Source organism: Cherax quadricarinatus, chromosome 71, assembly GCF_038502225.1.
Source record: "Cherax quadricarinatus isolate ZL_2023a chromosome 71, ASM3850222v1, whole genome shotgun sequence".
Lineage (NCBI taxonomy): Eukaryota > Metazoa > Arthropoda > Malacostraca > Decapoda > Parastacidae > Cherax > Cherax quadricarinatus.
Genome location: NC_091362.1, coordinates 4,571,984 through 4,584,725, shown reverse-complemented (window position 1 = coordinate 4,584,725; position 12,742 = coordinate 4,571,984).

The following is a 12,742-nucleotide window of genomic DNA, read 5'->3' as shown; positions in this document are numbered from 1 at the left end:
TATATATATATATATATATATATATATATATATATATATATATATATATATATATATATATATATATATATATATATATTATATATATATATATATATATATATATATATATATATATATATATATATATATATATATATATATATATATATATATATATATATATATATATATATATATATATATATATGCAGCGATTCGGTGGGACACCCTTACAGACTCATCCAGTAGACCAGCTCCTCCCAAACAGCACAAACAGCCCCACTGAGACAAACCGATCATGGAAAAAATCGCCAACACAATACTCTCTAATGCTTCAGGAAAGGACAAAGCTCGTCTCCTGGCAGTGAAGGCACCACACTCAGATTTCCTGTAAGCTGTTCCCAATTCCTCCCTGGGCACCCTTCTCGACCCACAGGCCATTCGGATTGGTGTTGCTCTTCGCCTAGCCGCCCCCATCCTCACCGAACATAGGTGTATTTACGGCAGGGAAATAGCTGATCAATTCGGACTTCATGGTCTCGTGTGTCACACAGCAGAAGGGAAGTATGCCAGATATGAGGAGGTCAATGACATCATAAAGAGAAGCCTCGAGACAGCCCGTTGCCCAGCTCAACGGGAACCCCAAGTACAGAGGTCTGATGGAAGTCAAAAGCGTCCTGATGGAGCCACTATGCTACCCTGGAAGGATGGAAAGCATATTGCCTGGGACTACACCTGTGCCGCCACATTGGCAGACACCTACTTGCCATACTCCGCAGTGGAAGGGGGTGGAGCTGCCAGCCACAGGGAGACCCAGAAGATCCGAAAATATGAAGACCTTCCCCCTTGCTATAACTTCATCCCAATAGGGTCGGAGACTCTTGGAGCATGGGGCAAGTGTGCTCTAAAGTTCCTCAAAGAGCTGGGTGAAAAGCTCATCATAGAAACCAAGGACCACAGAGCGACCAGCTTCCTCTTTCAGAGACTCAGTGTTGCGATCCAGAGAGGAAATGCCTGCAGCATTCTGGGCACGCGGCCCACCGCGGGGGAGCTGGACGAAGTATTCGAGATGTAGCTCTGAGTTACCTATGTTGTTTTACTTTCTGCTGTATTTTTGTGAATGTTTGGCCAATGTATTTTGTCTTTAAATAAAATAGGGGGAGGTAGGAGAAAATTCTCAAACAGCTTCAGGGAGAACCTTGAGTTTTCCCTGTAGCAAGTTTATTCTTTTCTCTGAGGATGAGGGTCCCCAGGACAGTTCTAGAGGTGGTACCTCCCTATATATATATATATATATATATATATATATATATATATATATATATATATATATATATATATATATATATATATATATATATATATATAATATGTGAGTGTGTGAGAGATAGAGATTTCAGATATTGGTTGCTATGCAATATCCTTGGAAAGGTTCTTCTATTAGGCTAAAACTTTCAACAGAGAGTGTAGTCATGAGTTGAGTAGCCTGAGTTGACTAGTGAGTGGTTTAATATGTAAGGTTCAGTAGTGAGTTGACTAGCATGTGTATATGTGCAGATGTGTGAAGTGTCTGTTTAAGTTTGCATAAATGGATTTGTTCACTTCCGTATGTAAGTGCTCATATGTATAGGTGAAAGAATGTATGCAAGTATGCAGTGCATATCTATGCATTCATAAATATTTGTACACATTCGTAAGTGTGCATGTATATCAATGAGAGAATGTATGCATTCGTATACATGTCCTGGTGTATGTAAGTATATGTATGCTTTGATATATGTATGATGTGCATGTCTTTATGTATATAAATATACACTCTTGCATATGTATGTGTTTAAGTATGTATGAATGTATTTATGTATGTATGTATGTATGTATGTATGTATATACGGTTGTTTGTATATATATATATATATATATATATATATATATATATATATATATATATATATATATATATATATATGTATGTATGTATGAATGTATGTATGTATGTATATACGTATGTTTGTGTGTATGTATGTATGTATGTATGTATGTATGTATGTATGTATGTATGTATGTATGTATGTATGTATGTATGTATGTATGTGTGTATGTATGTATGTATGTGCGTATGTGTGAATGCATGTATGTATGTATTTGAGTATATATGTTTGTATGCATACATTTATGGATTATTTAAGTATGTTTACATGTACAGATGCATATTTGAGCATATGTATTCATGTATACACGCATATATGTGCTTATATGTGTCCATCACCACTAATTACTATCCCCACCACCATCACAATCTATCACCAGCCACACTACCACTATCACCAGCCACACCACCACTATCACCACCGTCCTCTCCACCATCACCACCGCCATCATCAACGTGTGGGTATGTTTATAATGTTACCTGGAGTATACCTGGAGAGGATTTCAGGGGTCAACGCTCCCGCGGCTCGGTCTGAGACCAGACCTCGTGAAAATGCAACCAATAACAATATACAAGTTAATCACTCAGCCGTACCAGAAATGATGAAGCCGAAGAAAAAAGAATGATTAAAGCTATCTCCCGAAAACAGTTTTGGGAATGTCCTCCATAAAATTGAGGATAGAGCAACTGCACGTCAATCGCTCCACCGATCTTCACATTGTAATTTGTAAAGGATTTTCAAATTTGAATTGATTTTGATGTTTTCGTTGAGATAGTTCAATCTCAGAACAATTCAGACGATTCCAAGTTTTAAAAGATTTTTTTTTTTTTGCATTGGCAAATTTGTCAAGAAGCAAACTAAACTTAAGATCGTAATGATTTAAAGGGAATTCTTATATAAAAATATTTTACTCATAAAATGTTCGGATCTGCACCTTCACACTTGAATTTCACTCTCGTTCGTTGTCAAATTGCGAGTCATGTTTCTGAGTGCTTGAAGCGACGCCACTGAGGGTTTTGAGAGTTACGAGAGCAAGGATGCTGGGTGTAAATTTAATAACTTTGGTCACAGGGCACCTGCATATGCCAGTCGCTCTTAGAATCAGTTCTTGTTAACCAGTCGTTCTTAGATTCAAACCATACCACGTGAGTAATGTTCTTAGATTCAGTTCTCGTTAGCCAGTCGGTCATAGAATCAGTTCTCGTTAACCAGTCGGTCTTAGAATCAATTCTCGTTAACCAGTCGGTCTTAGAATCTGTTTTCGTTAGCCAGTCGGTCTTAGAATCTTTTCCTTGTTAACGTAAACAAGCGTGGAAATTTTAAATTAAATCGAATGATGAGTTTTCGATTTATGAAAGAAAATCCGAAGAGTTGGAGCAGGAAAAACAGGAAAAAATATCAGGCTACCACTTAAAAGTTTACTTTCGAGGATACATAATAATTCTGAAGATCCTCACAACTTTAACATGCTTGGTTTTGCGTGATTCACACACGGAGGAACGAGCCTCACCATCACTAAATGGCTAACACTAGGCATAGAGCTGCACATAAAGTCCTCTCCAGTACACCCTCGCTCATGTGCGACCATCTGTGCAACACTGCACTTGTGTGATCCATACACGGAGGATCGAGCCCTCCCCATACCTTGCACAGAATGACCCACACAAGTTTAGCGACGAACATAAATCAGTCGCCTTTACAACCCTGTTCTTGCAGTGGATGTAACAGTTTTGTGAAAACTTCTGAATTCCAGTTAAACTCTTTTATGTAAATCTTTGAGTAATGTCAAAACATTATTTTTAAAACGATTTTGAATAATTATTGTTCAGAAAACAAAGAATTTTGTGTTACAATAATATTCAGAACAGCGTTCACAAACGCAATTCAAAACTATTATATTATGTATGATTGTTATTCATTAATTCGATTCGTTTATTTACCGGTTCCATTAGAATGCAATTAATTTAGTACAAAAGCCAATGTTAGTACAGAATACGAGTTCATAGATGGCGCTTCTGCCATTTTTAAAGAATTTAATGAGTCACAGAATATGTTTGTTTTTTCCCAATAACATCTTAAAGAATCACGTACGCATTCTCAATTAGATATAAAGATAATTAGAATGTACGTAAGTTAAAAGACATTTATTATACATATTAGTCTGGATGCATAGTTATTCAGAAATAATTATTAGATAGATTTACGTATATTCATTTAAAAATATTAAGAGAGAGATAGTTTGTGAAGTCAATACTTAGTCTCAAGCAACTTCATTTACGTATTATTTTCAGGGAGAAGGCTTACAGCTTTTCATCTCATCCCCTGCATGTATCAGCCTTACTAAAGATTTTAACAATGCAAGGAATTCGGAAGAGCAGGCGAAATATACACAAACACTGACCTCTGGCTGGAGGAGAATCAAACCTACGAACCTTGGAACAAGGTTCGTAGCCAGAGATCAGTGTTATATATATATATATATATATATATATATATATATATATATATATATATATATATATATATATATATATATATATATGTATATATATATATATATATATATATATATATATATATATATATATATATATTTATATATATATATATGTGTGTGTGTGTGTGTGTGTGTGTGTGTGCAAAACAACCACTGTGAAAGAGAAGTGAAATTCCAAGCGCTTTCGTGACTGCTCACATTGTCAAGGAACTATGAAAGTAATACATCAAAGGAAGGCAATTAAAGGGCTTAGACCACACCTCACAGTCAACTCCCACCTTTGATGTATTACTTTCATAGTTCCTTGACAATGTGAGTAGTCACGAAAGCGCTTGGAATTTCACTACTCTTTCACAGTGGTTGTTTTGCATATTTTAAAATCACCTGTTTACTGTGATCTTATTGCATATATGTATATATATATATATATATATATATATATATATATATATATATATATATATATATATATATATATATATATATATATATATATATATATGCAATAAGATCACAGTAAACAGGTGATTTCAGAATGTGCAAAACAACCACTGTCAAAGAATAGAGAAATTCCAAGCGCTTTCATGACTACTCACATTATCAAGGAACTATGAAAGTAAAGCATCCAAGGAAGGTATATAAGGGGTCTGGCCAACACCTCACTATCAGATCCCACAACGGTTAAACACCTGACGCGCGCCGGCCCGACTGGACAGGTCCTTCGCACAACCCACCAACAAACTATTCTACCCAAGAAAATTTTAAAAATTATTATTTGTCCAGTGTATTATTAAATTCTTCCCAAATTTTATTAATTATAAATGGATCTAATTTATATAAACCAAAGGAAATATTCATATTATTGTCAAAACTGCTTTTTATGAAACAATATTCAATTATATTCCTGTCGACCATGGACTTGCTTGATACTACTTTCTCAACTTTTTGAAAATCAATTGGATGGTTAAAATCTCTTACATGAATAAATAGAGCATTGGAATCTTGTCCAGTTCTAATGCTATATTTATGTTGTTTTAATCTTAGTTCGAAATTTTTACCAGTTTGACCGTAATAAACTTTACCGCAAATTTTACAAGGAATCTTATAGACACATCCATCAGCATTTTGGGGGGAATTCTTTATCAAAAGTTTTTTTTTTTTTTTTTTTTTTTTTTTGATACAGTAAAAAAAACTTTTAATAAAGAATTCTCCCCAAAATGCTGATGGATGTGTCTATAAGATTCCTTGTAAAATTTGCGATAAAGTTTATTACGGTCAAACTGGTAAAAATCTCGAACTAAGATTAAAACAACATAAATATAGCATTAGAACTGGACAAGATTCCAATGCTCTATTTATTCATGTAAGAGATTTTAACCATCCAATTGATTTTCAAAAAGTTGAGAAAGTAGTATCAAGCAAGTCCATGGTCGACAGGAATATAATTGAATCTTGTTTCATAAAAAGCAGTTTCGACAATAATATGAATATTTCCTTTGGTTTATATAAATTAGATCCATTTATAATTAATAGAATTTGGGAAGAATTTAATAATACACTGGACAAATAATAATTTTTAAAATTTTCTTGGGTAGAATAGTTTGTTGGTGGGTTGTGCGAAGGACCTGTCCAGTCGGGCCGGCGCGCGTCAGGTGTTTAACCGTTGTGGGATCTGATAGTGAGGTGTTGGCCAGACCCCTTATATACCTTCCTTGGATGCTTTACTTTCATAGTTCCTTGATAATGTGAGTAGTCACGAAAGCGCTTGGAATTTCTCTATTCTTTCACAGTGGTTGTTTTGCATATATATTTATATATACATATTTATATATATATATATATATATATATATATATATATATATATATATATATATATATATATATATATATATATATATATATATGTATACATATATATATATATATATATATATATATATATATATATATATATATATATATATATATATATATATATATATATATATATATAAGTGCCTGTGGGTATGTGTGCACAGGAGCTTGGGTAAGGCATGCTGCCACTACAGTTGTAAAACTTCTACATTAACACCCCTCCTTCAGGGTGCCGGCACTGTGCTTACATTCTCTAGGAATCAAGTCCGGCCTGTCGGCTTCACTGAATCCCTTCATAAATGTTACATTGCTTACATTCCAACAGCACGTCAAGTCCTAAAAGCTATTTATCTCCATTCACTCCTAACACGCTCACGCACACTTGCTAGAAGTCCAAGCCCCTCGCACACAAAATCTCCTTGATCCCCTCCCTCCGACTTTCCTAGGCCGACCCCTACTCCTCCGTCCCTCCACTACAGATTTATATACACTGGAAGTCATTCTATTTCGTTCCATCTTCTCTACACGTCCAAACCCCCTCAACAACCCCTCCTCAACCCTCTGTATAATAGTTTTGGTAATCCCGCACCTCCTCCTAATCTCCAAACTACGGATTCTCTGCATTATTTTCACACCACACATTGCCCTCAGACATGACATCTCCAATGTCTCGACTCTTCTCCTTGTTGCAACATTCACAACCAATGCCTCACACCCATACAAAAGCGTTGGTATAACTATACTCTCATACATTCCCCTCTTTGCTTTCATGGGTATATATAATGTTTCCGGTCCATCGTGAACCCACCTCTGGCACCAAGGAGGGTCAACACTCAAATTGTTCGATTCATTTAATAAGAGTGGAGGGTATTCAGGTTTTTTCCTAGGGGAGGATTCATAGAATTCCTTGGATCAAGAGCCTCTCGCCTGCATCAAGGAGCCCCCGTTGGGAGGATGGAAAAGGGGGAACCTGCTCTAACAGTGCTCAGGTTTAGCTGCTGTGACACTGCTGCTATAATGAGGCAATGCCCCGAGGACTCAAAGTTTTCCTTGAAGTGTGTCACTTCTTTACGAGTTCCTGGACTGATAGTGGTGGTAGTGGTGGTGGTGGTGGTGGTGGTGGTGGTGGTGGTGGTAGTGATGGTGTTGGTAGAAGTGGTGTTGGTGGTGGTGATATCTGTAGTGATAGTGATGTTGGTGTTGATGGTGGTAGTGGTGGTGTGGTGGTGGTGATGTTGGTGTTGGTCGTGGTGGTGGTGATGGAGGTGGTGGGGGTGGTAGTGGTGGTGGTGGTATGGTGGTGGTGGTGTTGGTTGTACTATTCGTAGTGATAGTGATGTTGGTGTTGATGGTGGTGGTGTGGTGGTGCTGGTGGTGGTGGTGAAGGAGGGAGAAGGCGGTGATGGTGGTAGAGGTGATGGAAAGGAGGAGAAGGAGGAGGAGGAGTAGATGGTGGTGGCGCTACTGGTGGTGCTGGTGATTGTGTTTAGAGAAGTAAGTGAGGTGGCGGTGAGATGATGGTGGAAAAGAAAATGGTAATGGTGGGGAAAAGATGGTGATGGCATTCAGAAAGAGGCGGTGGTGTTAATGTTGGTGGTGGAGGTGGTGGGGGTTGTTTGGTGGTGATGGTGGTGGAGGTAATGATGGTGTTAGTGTATTGGAGGATTTATTAGTGGGGGTGCTAGAGTTAGGGAGGAAATTGTAAAGAAAGAGAATGTGGAGGAGCCAGAGGAGGCGAAAGAGAAGAGTAATAGATAGGAGAGAGGGGAAAAAGCCTTCGCGTGGTGGAGAAAAGAAAAATCGGAGTGGGAGCCAGAAGGAGAAAGCATAGATGAGAGAAAAGAGGAGAAAGATAAGGTTACAGAATAGGAAAAGGAAAAGAAGTGCTAGCTAGCACTGAGGGAACACAATTTCTCCAAAGATAAGAGAATAAAGTACGAGAGAAGAGATGGATACGCTTACGAGCACACCTCAAGAATAATCAGTAGATAATTACTGTTCCAGTGTTGTATTACACTTCATAATGAGTTAAGACCGTGTGGATCATTCAGTGCAAGCAGAATTGGAGGTTCGATTGTACATCCGCTAATAGCTACCCGCTCTTTGACCAATCAGGCTGTAGAGGAACGCATTCTGCAACTCTAGAATGCATAACACAGAAATATAGAAAGGAAAGTGTGGGTTGGTTCCTCAGGAATAAGGAAAATGTTAGATTGCGATGGTCCTTAAAAAAACGTAGCCCAGTTACAGGTAGGTTCGCCAGTATAGAACTTGTAGCTCTGATCTATGAAGGTGAAATATGCACATAAAACAAGGCAGTGTTGATACCTATAAGTGCAATTGGTATGCAATTGCAACGTGAGGTAAATTCGTCTTTTAATTCACCTTGCATATAAAGTGATTTGATATAATGGTGCACCACGTCTGTGTATGGCGGTGTATTGTCAGATGAAGAATAAATTACAGGGAAATGTATGGTAAATGTTGGATGGTAGAGATGCGATGTGAGGTTAGAGCAAAGTTGGTAGAGCAAAATGAAGATAGCAGCAAATAAAGAGAATAATGGAAGCAGTACTTTCAAGAAAAGCAAATAAGAATTAAGTTCAAGAGAGGTAGAACAATGTGAAACAATTATTATCACAAAAAAAAATTAACGTTAAGAATTACATTCGGGATGGGTTCTTTGATACCGCGGTGCTAAAATACCGTCCAGGAGATTATGTTTAGAGAGACTTCCCTGGAGACTGCTGGGTGGAATTCTCGGATGAGCGTTAAGGGGAAGAACAAAGTGGGAGGGATGCAAGTTGACAGACTAACAGAACTTTAGTAATGAGAAATGGGTGTTTAAGTGTAGTAAGAATGTAAATGTGTTCATTTTTTATACGTGAGCTAAATGAATCAGAAAGTTTTAGTTTTATTGCAGGTTGACCACTACATCTACTACTACTGTTACTACTACTACTGCTACTGTTACTTCTACTACTACTACTACTACTACTACTACTACTGCTGCTGCTACTGCTACAACTACGACTGCTTCTACTAATACTACTACTACTATTACTACTACTAATAATAATAATAATAATTATAATCAAGCAAGTTACAAAAGAGGATTAGCTACCTTAAGCGAAGGACTGCTTGTTTCTAGTTAAAATAATTGCTGAGCGTCTCTAAGGGTAAAGAACTTTCCAACTTCTAAAACAACAGGGGCAGCCCAGCCACCACACAACAGAGTTAGATACAGGTGTAAGACTGTTGTTCATCTGTTCAGTGGCTCCTGGACGAATGTCGAGGGTTCACTAAAGTAAAAACGAAGTACTCAGTTTTTGAAGGGGAAGAGAGGCAGTGTGAAAAGGCCACATTGTTTTGCAGACTGAAAGAGTTACTTCCTCTGGAAGGGACGATGTGACTAGATTATTTAATATGTTAGGGTGTTTAGCTCTTTCATAAGGGAAGGGATCATCATATCTTTTAAAATGTGTTAAATATTTATATATCACTGTTTTAAATACATACTAAGCAATACGGGCTATTTCCATCTCAACTCTTGGATTCTTCTCACTACAGATTAATAATGTATACTAATCTATTTTGAGTAGAATCAGAGAGCTAGGACCTATGTATCCAAGGTTTTTTTTAAATAATTTTCAAAATATGGGATTTCTGAGTGATTCACAATTGCGACATTGCATTTTTATTTTTTTTGTCTGCTTACGTATATAATTTCTGAAAGAGAATGATAAATTTAGCACACACAGAAGAGACAGTCGTTTAGTTCCTGCGGAAATTTAATCTTTTCAGGCATTGTTACTGGCAAAGAATGGCCACTGGCACGTTTAAGGAAGGGATCATCTTTCCAGTAAGAGAGCTCGACCAGAGCAGGATTGACGCACCAGGGTCAAACAGAGGAAAGCTTTCCTCATTGTCTCTAAGACTTTGTGGAAGTGTACACCAAGCAATTTCCAAAAGATATATTTTTATTGTTATCGGAAAAAAATTATATTCATCCTGCAAGCTTTTATGAGATTTTTTTTTTATTTTAGCTGTGAAATAAAAATAGCGTTGATATCTTGTATACCTTGAACAACTACATGTACAAAGAATGGACGGGGATTCTATCCATGGTGCTGAAAGATAGAGGTTCAACATTGTATCACTGAGATATGAGGCTTTCAATAAAAAAGGTTTCACAGACAGCATTTCTGTGATATGTCTATGACTCACCTATCGCTTTCCACAGTCCCGGAAGTTATGAGAATGAACAGTTGGGTCACAGCTGGTGACTTCTAATGCAAACATGCGATAGTAGTGCTGTCTGTTCCAAGATGGTTTTCCTCTTGTATTACAGTCCGTTGTAGTCTACAAATATAATTGTCATGAATGTAATGTTAGGCATTTTTGAAACGCTTCGCCTACACAGCAGGCTTCTTCAGTCAGGTACAGAGGCAGCAGGTGTAGTAGTACAATGAAGATGATGTAATCAGTCCATCAACCATGGAACGATATCATTCCAAGACAAGCCAAGAGAATGGAAATTTTCAGCTCAAGTACTTTCACACGTCTCCTTGCGTCATCAGGAGCTATGCAGTGTTACAAGAGTAGCAACAGGAGGAATGAGGGAAAGTTTTCTCAAGAGTAAGGTAGCGTGGTGACGTCAGCCAGATATGGTCAGGACCGGCAGCGTTCGTCACCCAGCCATCCCTTCCCCTCACCACCCCTGCCTATCAGGGATAGGGTAGAGGACCTCCTAAGTTTACGAAAGCGGAAACAGAGTAATAGGAAACGTAATAGCCCTTAGTTTCATCTAATTACCATCAAGAACTCATGTAACAACTTGAGAGATTACGTTTCACTAGTGGATAGTACACATACAAAACAATGATATTATATGTAAATCATTGGGCTCTCTTATAAATTAGAAGGTTTACATATAATTATATTATTTTGTATGTGCACCCTTCACTAATGCTAAGTAATCTCTTGAGTCACATGACTTGCTGACGGCGATTAGATATAACTTAGGGCTGGCAATTATATTTTTTATTATTCTGTTCCAGCTTTCTGTAAACCTCGGAGGTCCTCTCAGTCCTATCCCAAATGGGAAAAGGTGGTGAGGGGAAGGAATGGCTGGGTGACGAGCAGGGTCACTCATGACCATTTCTGGTTTGGCGTCACCACGCAACCTTACTATGAGAAAACTTCCCCTCATTCATCCTGTTGCTACTCATGCAAAATTGACAAGTTCCTGGTGACGCACGGAAACGTTTAATATATATATATATATATATATATATATATATATATATATATATATATATATATATATATATATATATATATATATATATATGTACATATATATATACATATATATATATATATATATATATATATATATATATATATATATATATATATATATATACATATATATATATATATATATATATATATATATATATATATATATATATATATATATATATATATGTATATATATATATATATATATATATATATATGTATATATATATATATATATACATATATATATATATATATATATATATATATATATATATATATATATATATATATATATATATATATATATATGTATGTATGTATATATATAATTTAACACACTGGCCGATTCCCAAAAAGGCAGGGTGGCCCGAAAAAGAAAAACTTTCACCATCATTCACTCCATCACTGTCTTGCCAGAAGGGTGCTTTACACTACAGTTTTTAAACTGCAACATTAACACCCCTCCTTCAGAGTGCAGGCACTGTACTTCCCATCTCCAGGACTCAAGTCCGGCCTGCCGGTTTCCCTGAACCCCTTCATAAATGTCACTTTGCTCACACTCCAACAGCACGTCAAGTATTAAAAACAATTTGTGTCCATTCACTCCTATCAAACACGCTCACGCATGCCTGCTGGAAGTCCAAGCCCCTCGCACACAAAACCTCCTTTAGCCCCTCCCTCCAACCTTTCCTAGGCCGACCCCTACCCCGCCTTCCTTCCACTACAGACTGATACACTCTTGAAGTCATTCTGTTTCGCTCCATTCTCTCTACATGTCCGAACCATCTCAACAACCCTTCCTCAGCCCTCTGGACAATAGTTTTGGTAATCCCGCACCTCCTCCTAACTTCCAAACTACGAATTCTCTGCATTATATTCATTCCACACATTGCCCTCAGACATGACATCTCCACTGCCTCCAGCCTTCTCCTCGCTGCAACATTCATCACCCATGCTTCACACCCATATAAGAGCGTTGGTAAAACTATGCTCTCATACATTCCCCTCTTTGCCTCCAAGGACAAAGTTCTTTGTCTCCACAGACTCCTAAGTGCACCACTCACCCTTTTCCCCTCATCAATTCTATGATTCACCTCATCTTTCATAGACCCATCCGCTGACACCTCCACTCCCAAATATCTGAATACATTCACCTCCTCCATACCCTC